Genomic DNA, 18,398 nt, shown 5'->3' with positions numbered 1-18,398 from the left:
GTATTTATTGGGCAAGGCAGATGCCCTGGTTCCTTTGTCACTTCCAGCAGATGAGCTTTCCAGATGGGAACCTCACTCTAAATAGTTCTTCAACAAAAATGACATTCCTTGAACTGCTTGTTCTCAAGAAGTGCTCCAAGTGACCTTAACGCGTTCTCAGCTGTCTTTTACAGCTAAATATTTCTTAACGCAAGGTCACCAATTGCAGTGAATTACTAATAAACCTGATGCTTTTATCTGAAGATAGTCTTGTGGCTAACATACAAAGTTGGGATAAAGGAAATTTTTTTGTTTGCTTGTGTGATCTTGTCTAAATTATTCATCTCCTACATCTCTTGGTCCTCCCAGCTAAAAAAAAAATGGCAGTAATAAGTAAGTGTACTTGCCTTACTCAGGAGTATTAAAGTTTCTGAAAGACCAACAGCTTTATCTATAGAAACTCTTCTATAGAAATTATAGAACAGCAGAGTGCTTGGGTCTGACTCAAATAGCAGACCTCCTGTCTGGCTTCCTGCAGCAAGAGCCAAGTGAAAGTTCATTCTCATTGCAGCCAAGTATGGTAGTTAGCAGCTCTCGTGGACGTCCTCCACCAACCTCTGCTCAAAGGCCTGTATAGCATATGAATTAAGGTAAAGTTTTCATTCTGTTAGGTCTCTCTTCAAAACTCTCAGCAGAAATGCTTATGCCTCTCACTGGTGCTATACCTGGTCGCCAGCAGCAATTAATGCAGTGCATGTAGCCATGACTGGGAAGAAGAGAAAATGATTGACTTTCAGATTCAGGGCTGTTGTTTGCAGGACTGTGCTTGGGGGAAAACCTGTATAAAGGTTCCTGTCTAGAAACTAAGCATACCTGATGTGGAATTATGGAGAAACAATAAACAGGAAAGTAGACAGTATGGCTTTTACAGAGTGGAGCTAGACTTCACGTCCACCTGAGAAGTAGGTGTTGCATGACAGAGCCCTAGATGCTTAGGAGGGCAGTCCTTTTGGCTTCCTGGCAGCCTGTACTTTAGCAGAGTATTAACGACCTTATCTCCTCTACAAAACTTGGTGAACTCTGCTGTGACAGACACACGCACGCAGCTTTCTCCCTGAAAGTCTGGCAGTTAAGACATTCATTCTCCATCTTCTACATGATTTAGCTTTCCCCTGGCTATTCCTCTGGAGTCGCGTTAGGACGCACTGAGCTAAGTGCAGCTGTCTTTACGTGGAGCCGTATTTGCATAGAGCTCCATTTGCATATTGGCTGGTGCTGGCGTACAATATTAATAAGGTATTAAAGGAGAGTGGAGGGAGGGGGAAGGAAGCATGATGACTTCAGTCTTGTCTAAGCAAGGCCGTGCAAATAACTTTCCTTTTATCCAGAATTAATGACTAATACGTTAACTGGCCTCGGAGCAGGATTGTGCCTTCCTGGGAATCGTGTCTGCAGCATCCCACTCCGCCTTCCACGCCACCAGAGGTGGTAGAGAGCTTGTCCACCTTCAGCTGCAAGGCTGGCGTGCAACCATGCATGTCTGGAAATAAATGCAGCTTTGTGTAGATCCACAGCATGGGAAAGGATGGGAGGGAGAGTGGGTGAGAGAACAAAGGAAAAAGGGAGAGATGATCTCTTTCCAAAGTCTTGGTGCTTCCACTCAGAATGGAAGCAGCAGAAAGGGCTAGCGTGTGAGGTGCTCCTATCCCCACGCTCTGCTACTGCTGTGGGAGGTTGGTGGTGACCTGGTAATTTCACAGCACTCCTGGGGAACAGCTCGGTCTTGCTTTGGGGATAGTGCCACGGTATGGGGGAAGCTCTGTTCTTCATCAGTGCAGAAGCTGTGAGGGGAAAAACAAGCTTGCAACATCGCTTGGCAACACAATTATTATAATAGGGTTTGCTTCTTCCTACACTGCCCAACTGAATTATTTTCTCCATATGGTGGAGCCAGTCTGTTTTTAACTGGTTCTTCCTGCCCCTTCACCAGATGGCTGTTTTTAAGCAGGACCTTGCAGCTCTTGTGCACTGCTGAGCTTAGAGCAGGAAGAGGAATTACAGGTGAGAGCAGACTTGGGACAGGTACTGCTGGTCCCGGTCGTGGGGGAACAAACCTATCCAGAGCGAGATGTGAGGTATCATCATCAAGATGAATATTCAGATGTTATCTAACAGGAAAAACTCAAAGCTAGCATCCTGTTTATTTTTGATGGCTGTGAGGTTTTGATGAGAGCATGGAGCTGAAGGAGCCCTAATGGTCTGCACAACACTAAGCCTTCCTCATCTGTGCTGCCAGGTCACTTCAGGCCTGACCTGTCACCGCTCATTGTCCTCCTCTGAGGTGTTAAGCACAGCTTTGCTAATGCACTGCAATCCTCATCCATCTTCTTGCTATTCTCAACTCCGCAAGGCATGGCACCCACTTGTAAGCTTCTTGCTGCTCCCCAGATCCAGAGGATCCTTGTCCTACACCTCAACGTGCCTGTGCCACGAGCACATCCTTGGAATACCATGAACACAGGAAGTAAGCAAACGACAAAATCTGCAAGAAAGAAAGAAAGAAAGGAATTCCAACCGTAGGTGCAAAGTGTTTAAAACAGATAAACCACTTCTGCAGTTTGTACCTCAGGAAAAGATAGCACACCTGGCATCTGGTTTGTCTAGCCAGGCACGGTGCATTTTTGTGTCCAAGGGTCTTCTGCATTTGCTTTCAGTCTGCTTTTCTAACAAATCGAGATGTACATGATCACGTTGCCACTATGTTCCCCTTAACTTTCAAATCTAGTTCAAGCAAATTTAATGCAGGGGGAGGGGTCTTAATGGCATTAAGTCCTACATGTTTCATGAAAATCGGCAGCTGGGCAGAGATCCTGTTAATGCATGCCCCGGGGGAAAGGCTGCCGTGTCAGCTTGCCGCTTAATGTGCTGCTGCAAGAGCAGCTCCGTACGGGGAGCTCCAGTCTGAGGCCCTGGTCCATAGGGAGCCAGGCTCTTTTCATTCTGCTGCTCGCAGAACCACTCGGTTAAAGCACAAGTCTTCCCGTGGCCTTTTTTTTTTCTTTTTCTTTTTTTTTTTTCTTCTTTTAATTTTCTATGTATTTATTTTTTCTTCGGTGAGACTTGAAAATAAAAATAACACTTTTCATCTTCAAAGGGCTTTACAAACATCAGCTAATTAATCATTCCCTCATCTCGTTCACTGCTTCAAGGAAGTGTGGGAAAGGAGGGTTTTTTCTGCAAGCGAGTGAGCTGGATTCTCAGAGGGCCTATTGGAGTCCTGGCGGGTCTGCTGTTGCTGCTGCTGCTCCACACCAGATCGCATGGCTTTGGTTCTCCCCGCTGTTCTTTGTTTCTCTAGCAAGTAAATAAATAATGGAATTAAGAAACAACCAAGAGATGTCCCCCAGTGCATATTCCACAGCTGATGGGTAACTCGTCGACCTGAAAACACTGTAAATTGACTTAATTGGAAGGGGAAGAAAATTCCCATTGTTCAACCTGTGCATAGTAGCTCTCCACATTTTCCCAGAAATTGTCTTAAAAACAATCAGGGCTCTTCTTTTCCCGGTGCCCCTTAGGATCTTGCAGGCATTTTCAAAACCAGAAGCTTCAGTTGCCTCCTGGTCCAGTTCCCCTGCTTGGCTGGCAAGCTGTGCTCAGGTAAGATGTTGGTCTTATTGCTGACACAGAGAGCTGAACTGGAGGTGCCCCACAGCTGGGATACCTGTCAAAAGTCATCTTGTGTTGCTTTCCTCAGGGCTTTGCTAAGGTAAGCCTCCTCTGAGTACAGCAGGGGCTACTAGCCACTGGGAGTTGGGTAGAGAAAGGACTTGGAACTCCGCAAGTGGAGGAGAGGTTTTGTATGGCATCTCTGGAATGTGCGAGCCAAGGTGTGCTGTGATCCACTATGCTTTTTTCCGCCATCCTCTTCATTGTCCATTGTGGATGCAACTCAGAGCTGGAACTCTGGGGATGGCTGATACTCTGGTTTTGGTCCCATGGCAAACATTTGGAAATGCATTAAGAGTATTTTGAACGTGGTTACAGTCGATAAGGTGAGTTAGCCTCAGTGCTGTGCTTTTGGTTCTCCTGATCTGTGTGAAGGATGCCAAGAGCTCCTTGGTTTTTCTGGGTCCTCCTGGTACTTCGCTCTCCATAAGGATGAGCCTCGAAGGAACTGCAAAGGCTCTCACCTTTCTAGGATTCTTTTTCAAAAGAAATTCTGTATTTCCTTTCCTTTTGAAACTATCAGTACTGGCTTTTGCAGTGTAGTTCTTTCTTCTTCTCTTCTGTTCTTCTTTCTGGGGCCCAAACAAGAGAGCACACACACCTCAGTATCAGCATTTGTTGTGTGGGTTTTTCACTTGTCAGCAATATTTTTTTTTTCCATTTTGCGTCAACATAGAGTTTTTTTCCAGATTTGGTTACAGCTAGGAAATAAGGATTTTAGTATTGTTAGGGCATGAATTAAGTATAATTTCTGGTGTGACAGAAAAAGAACAGAAAATATCTCTCAGATCTATGGCTTAAAGTATTTTTTTACTATTGTTGCTGCAGCAAAAGTTTTCCTTAGTTTAGACACATTTACTACTACTCTACAACTGAAATTCCTGGGTCCAAAAATACTGCAGAAGGAAGAAATGGAGATTACAGAGTGCAAGCTCTCAAAGGAAACTATGTTAGGTTTCCCTAAAGTAAAAAATACAAAATAATAAAGAGTATAAAAAAGACCCCAAGGCTTCCCTGCATCATGAACATGATGCTGCACTTGGAGCAGAAACAGAGCAAGTTTCTTGCAAATTCGTTGTCTTCAAATCATTGCCTTGCGCTTCCCCTGCCCATCTCTGCATAACTCTAATTTGCCTGCCTGAATCTGCAGGTATAAATGTGCAAGAAATGGGTCCAGAGTGACTCTCAAAGCCTTGGTTGAGTCTGCAGGTCTGGTAGATAGGGAAAAAAAGTGTGATTTTTCTTTTAGACTGAGAAATCCAGATCAGGCATCAGGGAGAACGCAGTAAACAAGGAGCCTGGTGATGCTGTTTTTAGACAGGCACCGTTCAGAGTAGGATTGCACTTCAGGAGGTGCTAAGTATGTTCAGCAATATTGGCATTTTGTTTCGGTTGGATGAAGATCCGAGAGCAAAATCTGAGCCTTTCATGAATGGAAACAGTCTTCCCTCGCACACCCCTACTTTGCTGCCCTGCAGCGCGTTGTGCACCCGCAGCCCTCCCACCTCCATCTTGCCTCGGTCCCTGCGGGACATCCTTTTTCCATGGAGATGGCTGAAGTTAAGCTGCTGAATCCTTCAGCAGGGCAGCAATGCCACGAGGAAACAAAACCTATAATTCATAAAGCAGTCGTGGCTGTTTCTGGTGCTGGGCAGTGGATGGACGCGGGATGATAATGAATGTGAAAAATGAGGCAGGAACGTGCAGTAACCTTTCGTGGTTAGCCGTCTGCCTGATCGATGGCCTGCATTGTTTTTTCCCTAACCTTTCTATGAACCTCTCCTTAGAATAACAAGGGAAATACAGTTATCCCCTTCCTGGGCTTGTTTGTCAGCAAAGCACTCGTGACCAGCCTTGTCATTGTGGTCTAAGTCCTGCCATGTGCATTAGTGCACTGCATGGCAGCAGTGCTGCTGGGACCTCTCTTACGAAGAAAGGTTGAGGGAACTGGGCTTATTTAGGTTGGAAAAGAGAAGGCTCCGAGGAGACCTCACTGTGGCCTTCTAATACTTGAAGGGAGTGTATAAACAGGAAGGGGTACAATTGTTTACATGGGTTGATAGTGATAGGACAAGGGGGAATGGTTTTAAACTGAGACAGGGGAGGTTTAGGTTAGATATTAGGGGGAAGCTTTTCACTCATAGGGTGGTGACGCACTGGAACAGGTTGCCCAAGGAAGTTGTGGGTGCCCCATCCCTGGAGGCATTCAAGGCCAGGCTGGATGTGGCTCTGGGCAGCCTGGTCTGCTGGTTGCACGTAGCAGGGGGGTTGAAACTAGGCAATCATTGTGGTCCTTTTCAACCCAGGCCATTCTATGGTTCTGTGATTCTATTACTTTCTCTGGTTTTTATCTCTCAAATCCCAAACAGCTCTGTTGCCCTTAATTTCTAACACAGCCCTCAACTGATCACGTTTCTGAGAGTTGCAGTGAGGATTCTGAGCCCCAAACTCCCTTTGTCAGGAGGAAGATGGTTTGGTTCAGGCATTTCAGAGGGAAACATGTGATGTACACCAGATAAAATTGCAAAACATACAAAAATGTGAAGAATGCCAGGAAACGTACTTGAACTGCACAGTTGACGTAGAGGGCTAAATGGTTACAGGCAGTCATGATAGTAAATGATATGAATGTATACATAAGGGAGCCCTTCATTTCAAGAAAGGGTGGATCTTTGCTGTCGTGTCCTGGGAAGTACTTTTGGTTGTTGTATTCATTTCTTCAGAGCAATTACCAAACCTCCCCTCAGCCAAAACCATTCCTGATATATGGGGATTTCTTCGCCCTTTACAAGGGCAGTCCTGGCTACTTGCAAAGCAGTCAAATTAAGAAATGACGTCCGTACTGCAGTGAGATCCAAGGACAAATTAGAAGTTAAAATTAATCAGACGGGATTCATTCCAAATCCCACTCTTGCATGGCAAAGTGGAGGAAAAGTTTATTTTTTATGTCATTTTTTCTGCAAGTTTTGTGTCTCCATAATTTCTCTTGTGACCATCTAAAGTTTTAGTGTTCCGAAAATGTTTATATTTTTTTGGAACATCGGCGTAGCTTTAAGGATTTGTTTTGGCAAGAAAAAATTGAAACTGTAAAAGGAGACATTTGAAGAGTCCCAGAAACAAATATATGACTATGTGTTGACATGTTATGAAGGTGTTGGGAGCGACTCCTTACTTAAAATTGTGTTGAAATTTGCACTTACTATGGATTTAAATTCATCTGTTTCACACTTTAATGATTGAATTTAGTCTCCTGATTTGGTACAGAAATACACTGGAGAACAATTGAATTTTCCATGTAATGATTTGAAATGAAGAATGGACTTACTTTGCAAAAGACTGTTATTTTAAAAGTCTCCCTTCTGAAACATTGCTCTGCCACATGCATCGCGGCTCCTTCTATGTGCATATGGATGCCTTCTTGCCGATGTCCCGTTTTCCTGCCCAGGTCCTGTGAGATGTATGGCATCCATAGGTAAAGTCAGGACTGTGCAGGGCAATAATTGGTGCTTGGGGCAAGCAGGCAGACAGGCCAAGGGAAGGCTGGGGAGTGAGAAGGGCATGGGCTGAGGGAGCTGGTGCATCCTGTGAGCCCGTGGTGCTCAGTTCTGGGCTGCAGAGCCTTGGGCAAGCGAGGTGCCAGCTGGAGGGAAGTCTGTGTGCTGCCTGGCTTGGGAGAGCCGTGTGTGACAGCAGCCTGGGATTTTAGCCATGATCCTTTGCCCTTGATGAAGATTTGCTTAAGCTGTCCCACATTGTGTTCCTTGGGTAACCTACAGCGGAAACATCAGGCAGCCTGGACTGTGTCACATCCCAGTGTGTCCCGCTGCACCAGGCTGGTGGTTGCATTTCTGTGCAGGTCTCAGCTTATCAAATGCTGGGCATTGAGTCCCTGAGTCTTGCAAGGTGACCAGGGATCTGTCTTTTAGGGTAGGAACGTTTTTTGGGGGGGGGTTTCAACAACATTTAATGCAGTAGTGCCTTGGTTCGGCATCTAGATGTTAGCCTGAACATAAATGCAATCAAAAGTAGTTAAATTTGGAGGGGTTCATGTTTCCCTAATTCTACAAAAGAGGAGTGTATTGTTGTTGTTGTTGTTTTTGTTTGTTTTTCTGAGTGCTATGCCCCACTATTTGTACAGGGAGCTTTTATCAAATGCTTTACATTTTGTTTCCTGGCGCATGTTTATTTTCACAGAACTCAAGTTAAATTTGAAACTTTTTAGCTCTCTGTAGCAGAAATCTCCAGCTCCAGTGCTGTGCTGGAGCCCAGTCCCAGCTGTGCATACCTCCACTAGGCAGGTGTGTGGGTAGGCAGCCATTCCCAGGCCTGCCCAGGGCTTTTGCAGACCAGACGTGTGTTCCCAGCATGGGCACAGAGCGGGCCATTCATCTGGGCTCTCAATTTCATGAACTGTTCCCCACACGGCTACTGCTTTGCTGGGTGCTATTTACAGGTCATTTTACCTTCAAAACTGCCTCACCCCCACTGATACCACCTCTTTTGTAAACCCTTTCAGAACTCAGTATCATTACCGTTACTCCTGCATTTCATGGGTAGGAGGCACGGTGGTCTACTAGCTGTTCTCAAGGACCCTGCTTCTTTTCTTGGCACTGCTACGCTCCCTCCATATGATCTTGGGCAAATTGCTTCCCCAATCTGTTCCATTGTCACCACACGTCGTTTTAGATCATAAATTCTCTGGAACAGACAGAGTCTCTAGCACGTCATCTTTTAATGTCTAGCATTATGGGGCTCCAGTCTCCACTGGGACTTCTGCGTGCTACAGAAATACAAATAGTAGCTACTAATAATAATATTAAATCTGTGTGGCTCTTCAGAGATAAGTGAAGGACAGCTCTCCTCTCTCTAAGAGGCAGGCAGGATAAGTACTTTATTTTCGTCTTTGTCTCTTTTTAATTAAAAAAAGGAGCCAGTGGACATAATTAAAAGAGAAAAAATAAAGGAAAGCTGCAGAAATTTGATACTTTTAGCCTCAGACCTGCTCCTTCCTCTGTGAAGCCAATCTTAGGATCATGGCCAGAGTCTGGTTTGTATCCTTGTTTGCCAGTGTAGAAATTGTTTGGAGTCTTATATTGGCAGCTGGCTTTGTAGTCAGCCTAATCCCATAAAATCACCGTACAGCTTGGTGCAACTTTCACTGTTTTGCTGTGATCGGAAGTCTCTGGGAACGTTACAGATGAGGCCTCAGGAACTTCACTTGGCTGAAATGTGACAGGGCTCTGGTCTGGAATGATAAGGGATGGGGATGGAGCTGCAAGTGGCCGGCTGGGAGGCTGCTGGGGACAAGGAGTCAGCTTCTGACTGCATCTGTGTGCTGTGGGATTTTTTAATTATTATTTCATTTCCAAAGGAGTGCAACAGAAACAACAAAAGGTCTTAAATATTCACAGTGAAAACAATAGATTTGAAAAGGAAAACAAAAAGGTCGAGCCAGATCTGGCATTGGTGGACATTTGGCTCTGAGGGAAACGAGAACAGCTTGGATTTGCATAAATTGCATACTGTGGGTCAGAAAGCAGTCAGAATTATGCTTGCATTGCAGTGGCATGAACGGAAGCACATAACTGGCATTCTTCCCCTCTTGATCAGATGCCTCCTTCGGGGGATCTCTGCACCCAATACACAGTGGCTTGTCCATTCACTGCCTGGCATGGAATAGGGCTTTTGTTTTCAAACTATGATTTTTCTAGTCTCTGATTCCTTCCATAACCTGGGAGAACCCCTGCCCACCCCTTTATCTTGGGGAACAACTAGGGGTCACAGTGTATTGGACGCAGCTCTGCTGCAGCACCCCACATGCATGTTTCTGTGCTCCTGGGTCAGTGTGGAGCAACTGTGGCCCGGGGCAACGGTCATGGTGCTCAGCATCATGCATCTTCTCCGAACTTCACGGAGCCCTGCTTTTCTGAGTCCAGAGAGATGAGTGTGGTCATGATCTATCCCGTCAGGCTTCCTCCAGGGATGTAGAAAGCTACACATCTGGCTGGGACAAGCTTAGCGTGTCTCTTGGCTGAACCAGGACCTGGCTTTCTTTTCCATTATTGGGCTTAATAGCTTTTTTTTTTTGCCTCTTAAGTTTTCCAGCTCAAGTGCAGTGAAGAATTGCCAGTGGATTCAGATTCAGCAAAGCACTTAAATGTACACTTAGCTGTATTCAGTGCCCTCTCCATGACTCAGGCAACTATTTGCTTCATGTTACACATATGGTAAAGGGCTTTACTGAACTGGAGCCGCAGCCTCCAGCAAGGTCATACAGTGCTGCTGGAACACTGTGTTGTACAGACAAGGGCAGCCACTTGACAGCCCTCCTGTCTGCAGGTCAGTCATGATCCCCTCCCATCTTTAGAATTAGAATAGTGTAGCTGAAGGGACCTACAAAGATAATGAGTCCAACAGCCTGACCGCTTTAGGGGTAACCAAAAGTCAATGTGTATTATTAAGGGCACTATCCAAATGCCTCTTGAGCACTGACAAGCATGGGGCATCAAGTACCGTGCTAGGAATCCCGCCCCAATATTTGACAACCCTCACGGTAAAAATTCTCTTCCTGCTGTCCAGCCTGAACCCACCTTTTATTCCATGTAGGCACGTCTATCTGCGGTGCCCTGGCAGCAGAAAGGCACATCTCCTGGCCTTGTCCCTTCCTCCCCTGGGACAGCATCCACCCTGCCATGGTCCTCCCAATGGCAAAGACAAATGGCACCGCACAGCTACTGATGGCTGTGTACCTCTCTGTTGATCCACATACAAATGTTTTAGCCTTTCAGCATTAAGAAATCATACTGTTTGGGGAGATTTTGTGTTTGTTTGTGTTTGTTTTTTTTTTTCCTTGGGCCTGCTAATCAAAAGGGGCAATTCCTTTTTAATATCTTCCTGCCCCAGGTTCAATTCTACTGTATCTTGTCCGAAAAAGCTTTTATTTTCAAGGCACAGAGAAAATGATGTTTATGAAATACAAAGTACGGGAATTTTCTTTCCCCTCTGGCTTGAGGAGGAGAGCAGCTGGTGGAGAGTGGATGAGAAAGGCTTTATCTGCTATATTTTGGTTACTGCGCTTTGAGTGATGGGTTTAATAATTGATAGAGCAATTTAGCAATGATCCATAATCCTGAAAGAAGCCTACACTCCCCACCCTCTCCTGCTCCCTCCCTCCAAGACTGACAGGCTGCTCTCAGTGTTCTTGTCTGCAGAATTTCAGCCCTTGGTTTCTGTAAACAGCCTGACACTGGAGAAGAGAAAAAAGCAACTGTTTCTAAATCTTTTGTCTGGTTTCTGCAGACAGCTGCCCTGCTTTCTCCAGCTCAAGGCTTCAGTCATTTGCTCTTGCTGAAGGGAGCCAGAGGTTAGGCCCTAACCTAAACTGAGCACATATATGCAGTGTATTTATGAGAACGGTACTGCAGATCCTCCCAGCTGTGACGCCTCCCCTTATAAAAACAGGCTTCTGTGTTCCTGGCTGAATCCATCCTTCGTAATCCCAAGAAAGGTGGATACAGATGGCATGTGCTTGGTGTGGTTTGCTAGAAACTCCTTCAGAATTAACCCAAGCAAATATCTTTTCACAGGAGCCTCACACTGACGGTCATGACAAGCATCAAGACCCCATTTGGGTGCAGGGTATTTCAGTGTCCACATGAAACCCCGTGTTTGAAGATGGGTGTGCACGATCTATATTAGCCCATCTTGCCCCTGCAGCAGCACAGAGCTGTGTTTGCAGGCACATGGCATGATACCCTCCGCAAGTTTTAGTTCCCCTAAATCCTGTTCTTGATATCTATATCTTTCTCCATCTATGGGAAGTGAATGCAGAAACAAAAAAGACAACAGAACAGGAGAGACACAGGTAACAAGGAGGAAAATAAAGAAAAGACAAGCTTACAGGTACTGAATATGTGTCGAGGCGCATAGAGAAGGAAGAGGGGGTTGACATGCAGCCTGGCAGTAAACTGGCTGTAAGGAAAGTGAAGTTAGATGTATAAAGTTATGTTTTGCCATATGTATTACATAGATGTCAGACTGACACCAGGTTGTAATTAAGCATGACATCAAGTCAGCTATGCACAGCTGTATTATTCCTTAAAATTACAAGGGCTGAGGTCCTGAGAGGCACAGTGAGGTTTGTGGTCTCTCCGCCATGGGAGGTCTGTAAAACAAACTGGCTGAGTGCTTACCAGGAGAGGCATAGGCACAGATGCCACTGTATCATGGCAGGGAGGGAGTGGGTTTTCCCAGGGTCCAGTCTGGGTCTGGGAATCTCTGGCACGATCCTCTGGAGTATTTTCACCCATTGTAGTCAGCTCTTGTGGAACATGAACAGCGTCAAGGAGTGGATGGGATGGTTTAGTCTGCTTCTGTGATTTATGTGCTACTGAATGCCCTTAGTAATGATAGGTTCTTAAAGCTTGTATGATAATTTTTCTGTTCAAGTCCAGAAGTAATTCTGGTATAACTTGCTTTATTTTGAAAAGACAGAAAGAACTGTGTGTGCACTTGATGCAAATGCCCTGGGACCTGCACTTGAACAGCCTGAAACACTCCCAGTATTTTGCCTGGACATAGGAGGATTGGGGTCACCTTGCTGTTGGCAAGTGTGTACTTACTGTGCCATACAGAGTCAGAGTAGTTGAGGTGAGAAGGAGCCTCAGGAGGTCACTGAGCCCAACCCACTACTCAGGGTACGGTCAGGTATGCAATCAGAGTGAGACTTTGTCTTTCTGAGGCTTGAAAGCCTCCAGGAATGGTGATTGCACAACCTGTAGTCATAGTCACTTATCTGCTCAGTGGAGATGTTTTCTTTCTCTGCAGTGGGATGCTTCCCTGTTCCAGTTTATACCTGACATCTCCTCCTCCTGTGGCACACGTCACAAGGCTCCCTCTGTTTGCTGTCACCCACAAACAAACTGGACGAGACTGTGCTATACCTCCTGCTCTCGGCCAGTGATAAAGATGTTAAGCAAGATGGGTCCTGGAATAAACCCCTGCTGTACCTCACTTGCTGCCGGCCACTAGTTTATATTTGTGTCCTGTAATATAAACCATCTCTGAAGGCTGAGTGGATACAGTCCTCTGAGCTGATACAGATATTTTTTGATGTGTTGCAAACTAATCTTGAGGGGAGGGCAAGGGCACTGCAAGCAATGCAGCATTGGAGCTACCCTCTAGTGGTGGTTGTGCTGGTGACCTGATGGCCTGGGAAGTCATTCTGGCTATCCCCCAGTCCTTTCCAGAAACTGTATCTGTGTCTGACCTGTGAAATACAGGATGTTAATGTGAGAGGTGAAGCGGTGAGGGGAATCATAGAATGGCTTTATTTGGAAGGGACCTTAAAGCCCATCCAGCTCCAATTCCCTTGCCATGATCAGGGTTGCCACCCTCTAGATCAGGTTGTCCAGGGCCCCAGCCAATGTGGCTTTGAACACCTCCAGGATGGAAAAACCTAGAGTTAACCTTTGGCTCCCAGTAGATCAAGAAGGTGGGCAGCTGTGTCAGCACAGTGTCACTGTAGGTTTGTCTGTACTGCCAACAGCTGCCTGCAGCCTCCTTCTACAAACATCACCATGAAGGCGAAGAGCAGACCTGCAGAAGGTGCCAGCCAGTACCTGGTTTGGGGCTGCTTTTTTTTTTCTGACGTGTATATGTGCATACGAAGGCCTATGCTGAGTGACACTCAGCTATGGGGCCCTCTCAGAAGGTGATGAATTATCCCTGAGCAGGACAGTTTTAAAATTCAGAAAGAGCCCAGCTCTTTGAGCCCCCATGTCTGTGAAAATGAATTTTTTTGGCATTTCTTTTTAATGCCCTGTGATGTGTGGGTGAAAAAGTCGGTGAGCTAGACTGGTAATTAATTTTCCTGACAGAAACACCAGACAATGAAATTACCCTGCCACAAAGCTGGGTTGCTAAAGTAAATACTCTGCTAGCAGTAGGCCTGCAAGCAGGATGGGGTCATGTGTGAGGTGCAAGCAAATGATAGTGCTTCTGCCTTTGGGAACCTGTGGGGACCCTCATGCATTGGGTGTGATTGGAGAGGAGATGTGTGTTCTATGCCAACACCAGCAGCTCCTTGGAAACATGTGAACTTTCAAGCTCTGTTCCAAGTGATAAGGGACTCGCTGAACACAGCACTGAACTTAGGAGCAGGCCACCTTTTCTGTCCAGGGCAGTAATTCTGTGGGAAAGGGGCAGAGCTGTGAGAAGTGGGGATGGGCTGGATGCTTCTCAGTTGGAGGTGTGTGGGTGAAACCCAGCTTAAGACCAAAAAGAATGGAGCCAGGCTCTTTTCAGTGGTGCCTACTTAGCAGTGGACACTAACTGAAATGCAGGAGATTCTACGTGAATGTCAGTAAACACTTTTTAGGTGACTAAGTTAGGTTAGGTTGTTTGGCAGAGCTTGTCTATAGAGGCTGTGCAGTCTCCATTCTTGGACATCTTTAAAAAGCCAACCTGGTGCTGGGCAACCTGCTGTAGGTAGCCCTAGTGATGGACCTGATGATCTACACAGGCCTCCTCCAACCTAAACATGTCTATGATTCTGAGATTTGGTCTCTCATGGGGGCTGTTTACTTTCCTAGCTTCGTTGTGTTTTCTAACTTTGGTCTATACTAGTGAGGTACGTGTGAGATGTAGACCAGGCTGTGCATGCCTGCCTGCCACACAGAATTTGAGAGACATTGAAGGCAGCTCACAGGAGAGAAAGGACAGAAAAGGTGAAGTTTTGTTTTCCCTCCATGTGCCTCATACTGGAGGCTGAAATTACTGCTGAGGGCACTGCAGATGAACCGCCTGCACATACCAAGGTATCTGGCAGTGAGCTGCCTTTGCGTGGTTGGAAACAAGGTCACCACCAAAACTGAACAGTGTGGCGAGTCTGTGTTTAAAACGAGCAGCGTTATCAAGGAGGGAAGCGCTTCACCGTGCAGCCATGAAGTGGTTTGTTGAAGGCAGTGTAAACCTCACAGTGCTGCTTGGGAGAGCTTGCTGCCGTGTGAATTTGGGTTTATAATTGCAATACTCTGATGTGCACACTTTATTTAATAGAGTACTTTACCCTGTGATATATTGTTACCAGCTGCAGAATGGAGGAATCCCACATAAGAACTGCCTAAGACCCAAAAATATTTTCTTTCCCTATGGAAAAGAAAATTACACCATTCTTAAAGCAGCCAAGTTAAATTTGAGTGCTTTTAGGAATAAAAGGGTCAATTGTGGAACGGCTTATGTGCACATTTTAGGACCAGAGCTATTTAATACATTAATTATCTGTGCAAATTGGGGAACCAGTGGTGAAGTGCTGAAGTGTGCGGACACCACACAATTGTTAAGGTTAGGCTGCAGGAAACCTTTCAGGGACTTGATCTAGATTACAGACAATGTTATTCCAGATCAGTGCAACACTGAAAGGCGGTAAACACATGAAGAGGAAAAACAAACTATTTCTACATAATTCTGTGTCCTAAATTAACTGTAGCTCCCCTCAAGGAAAAGACTGTGTGTCTCAAAGGAGCTCCCAGATAAAACATCTGTTGAAATGCCTAGTGTCATTCCAAAGGCAAACAAAATACTAGGTTCAGGGAAGACTGGAATGCAGAAGCATTCTGCAAATAGCATAAAATAAGTCTGGGGAATATCCTTGTGTTTAAATCTGTTTAGTTTTGTTCAGCCTGTCTCCAAGCAGTCGTGCTAGGAAGAGGAGCTTTATGTAGAGTCAGATGATGGAAGAGGGCTAAACATGCGAGGGGTGGTAAGCTGAGAAGCCCGAAGCTGCTTCATTCAGAAGGAAGACAAACAAAGGGGAATAAGGAGGAAATAAAAATACTTTCTGCTAAAAAGAAAGGTGATTCAGGAACTTCTGTTTTCACCTTTAGGCCAATCCATGTGAACATGAAGTGAGAGGTGACACGTCTAAACCTGATAAAGGAAAATCAATCTTTAAACAACAGGCTTCAGGTGTTAATTAAAGGAAAAGGTTGTCCATGGAACTCTGTGCCAGAATGTGTGGATGGCGTTAAGATCTCACCTTGTTTCGAAAAATTGGCGTATGTGTGTGTTAAGAAAGGTGGGAGTTCCTTGTGTTTGATAAAGGTGTTTATGCAGAAGATCTGTGCATCCATAACTTGGCGTACAAAGCAGTCTTCACCTGACAAAGGTTCGGAAGACTTTTTATCAGTGGACAAGCTGTTTCGTTGCAGAACACGTAGCTTCTTCCACCGAAAAGCTTGGCACAGGCAATAGCTGCTGCTGGACTGGGCAACTTCGCTCCTTCTGGAATGACTTCAGCTCTCTTACACATGACAAACAGGACATATCTGCTCAGTGAAAGTCTGAAAGCCTCCATGGTTTGTGATCCCTGTCCTCCTCTTGGTGTCCTAATGACTGGTAAATTGGGCCCATGTCTGGTGTTCTCACTGTTAGCTGTTCCAAAATCATCATTGGTACTCCGTCTGGAACTGAATGGCTGATGATTACAACTAATGCTTAGGCTTGGTAGAGTATGATGAATACCAGCTTTCAAAAAGGTAAAATAAAATAAAGATATATCACCACCTCCCTTCTCCACAATGACAAGTCAGGTTTAATGTAAGGAATGTCATTCTTTTAAGTTGCTTTTTATGTGTCTAAACTGTATGGATGTTGCTTCTGTGCCTTCCTTCCCAACAGTGGAGATGCAAAACTTTTTTTTTTTTTTTTTTTAATGTGAAAAATAAATTCTCTCTGAATTGTTATACTCCAGAAGCTGGAGCTTTAAGAAAAACCCACTGTACAGCTGAAGACTCAAGACAAAAAGATTAGAAATTTCAGGATCTCAAATTCTAGGTCAGCCCTTCTTACAGGGGCCTGGAGGTGTTGGCAGCACAAGTGTGGGGAGAGGGAAGGGGCTGCGTGCTGCATATGACAGCAGTGCATGTGTGTTTTATGAGCAGGGTGGTTTCCAGACGGTATCACATTGGGAATATCCCACTACTGTGCTCCTTCCACATGAGATAGTGGGACGTGAAGTTCAGTGTGAGGCTGAGCTCTCATTAGTGACCAGGGACACTTCGTTCACAATGTGGAAGGCAGACAGGGAGAGGCAGATGGCTTTGAATGCAGGATTTACATAGTAATGAGATTCAGGTCACCATAGCTGTCTTTTTCTCTCTGCATTTTGTCTAGGTGTCGACTAGTGTGCAGGGATGACGGAATAGGAGGAAAAGGAGGAAAATTAACCCTTTGTTCCTAAGTAGAGATTGGTGTAAGAATAAAGTTTTCATGGTGGGCTGTAGAACAGTAGGGTATGAAAACAATCACAGGTGAAACTAGCAAAGCTAAAAGGAGCTGATTTTTAAGTTTCTGGCATGTTGTTTTTGTGGTTGTTTTGTTTTGGTTTGTTTTTGTGGGAGTGGCATGAAGCAACCTCACCTTAAAATCCTACTATTTGCCTTCATATTTACCTTCTTTGTTGCTTGTTTGAGGCTTTTGTCATTACCTATCAATCCCAAACTGGGGAAGTTTGTATGCTGAAGATGGGGCATGGGTTCTTGTTATACAGTCTTTACTCATTTCTCTGAAGAAAAAAAAAAGCAAAAAACATTTTGCTTGGTTTCTTAGCTGGAGACTTGTCTTCACATGGCTGTGTAATGGCGCAATTAAAACGTAATGTTTTCCACTGCAATTGGTAATCCTTAGTATGATCTCAGTGGTGTCAGACCTTATCCTGTTGACAGATGGGAGACTGGGTACCACAGGTCCCATTTCCAACTCTGGAGTGACATTTGATTTGCTCAATTGTCAGACATTCCCAAAATATGCATCTGGGCCCAAGAAATCCTTAGGCTATTTGTAAAATGATGAAAGTTTCTTTCATCATTCATGTTTCTTTTTTTTTTTTTTTTTCCCTTTCTTTTTAATATAGTTAGAGAAAGATGGGCAGGAAAGTTTTCCTTTCTACTGTACATCACCTGACTCCAGAAAGTGAGGCTTTAGAAGACAAGAGCAGGAGAGAAGTTTTAGTTGGTCCCTGTGTAAAACAGGAGTCTTAGCATTGAACTGCATGTGGAAATATGGGTTGAGGTGGGAAAATTAAGGACTGCAACTTGTGGAAGTCTGAGCTAAAAGACAATCCTTGCTTAGCTGGGATTTCCATGACAGCTCGGACATCCCTACTGCTCGAACATGAGAGGTATTCTGCCTGCCATACAGGGGCAGCCCCAGTGCAGAGGAATTGGGAGGAGCAGTGGTGCATCCTCTGTGTGTCTGGGATCCTCATGGAGATCTGGAGCCAAAGCTTTTGCCTTCTCGTTTGGCTCCTCAGCTGGGCTCATGTTGCGACTCACTGAGCAGAGGGGTTTCAGTGCATATCTTCTGAAGTAGACAGCAAATATATGGTGAGACTGTCTCCACTTTTTGCCCATTCCAACTGAAAGAGAAAAGGAAATCTAATCAGGTGTCTGGGACAGATTGGAAAGCAAAGGCTTCTTGGCTACTTCCTCTGAGGAACAGTCTTATATCTAATAGATCTAATTAGGTCATTTCTCTGTTTTATGGTATCCATTTGTTTAAAAAGTTAGTAATCCTTTTATACCAGTCCTATGATGATTATTTAATGCTTGGCTGCTTGTGAAGCCCACTGCACTTGGTGAATAGGGGATGTTTTGTAGCAGAGCCAGTGCAGTTTCTCAGTGAGCTGGGCC

At 45.1% G+C, this 18,398-nt stretch overlaps 1 protein-coding gene across 5 annotated transcripts in view; it reads left to right on the top strand.

The window, feature by feature from the left end:
* HIPK2 (homeodomain interacting protein kinase 2) overlaps window positions 1-18,398 on the top strand; it is a 121,996-nt gene that overhangs the window by 69,379 nt on the left and 34,219 nt on the right. The gene's annotated exons all lie outside the window — the stretch shown is intronic.

Source organism: Tympanuchus pallidicinctus, unplaced genomic scaffold (genome assembly GCF_026119805.1).
Source record: "Tympanuchus pallidicinctus isolate F22 unplaced genomic scaffold, pur_lepc_1.0 scaffold8, whole genome shotgun sequence".
Lineage (NCBI taxonomy): Eukaryota > Metazoa > Chordata > Aves > Galliformes > Phasianidae > Tympanuchus > Tympanuchus pallidicinctus.
Note: the sequence above shows the minus strand (reverse complement) of the source record. Positions and strands in the feature narration are given on the sequence as shown.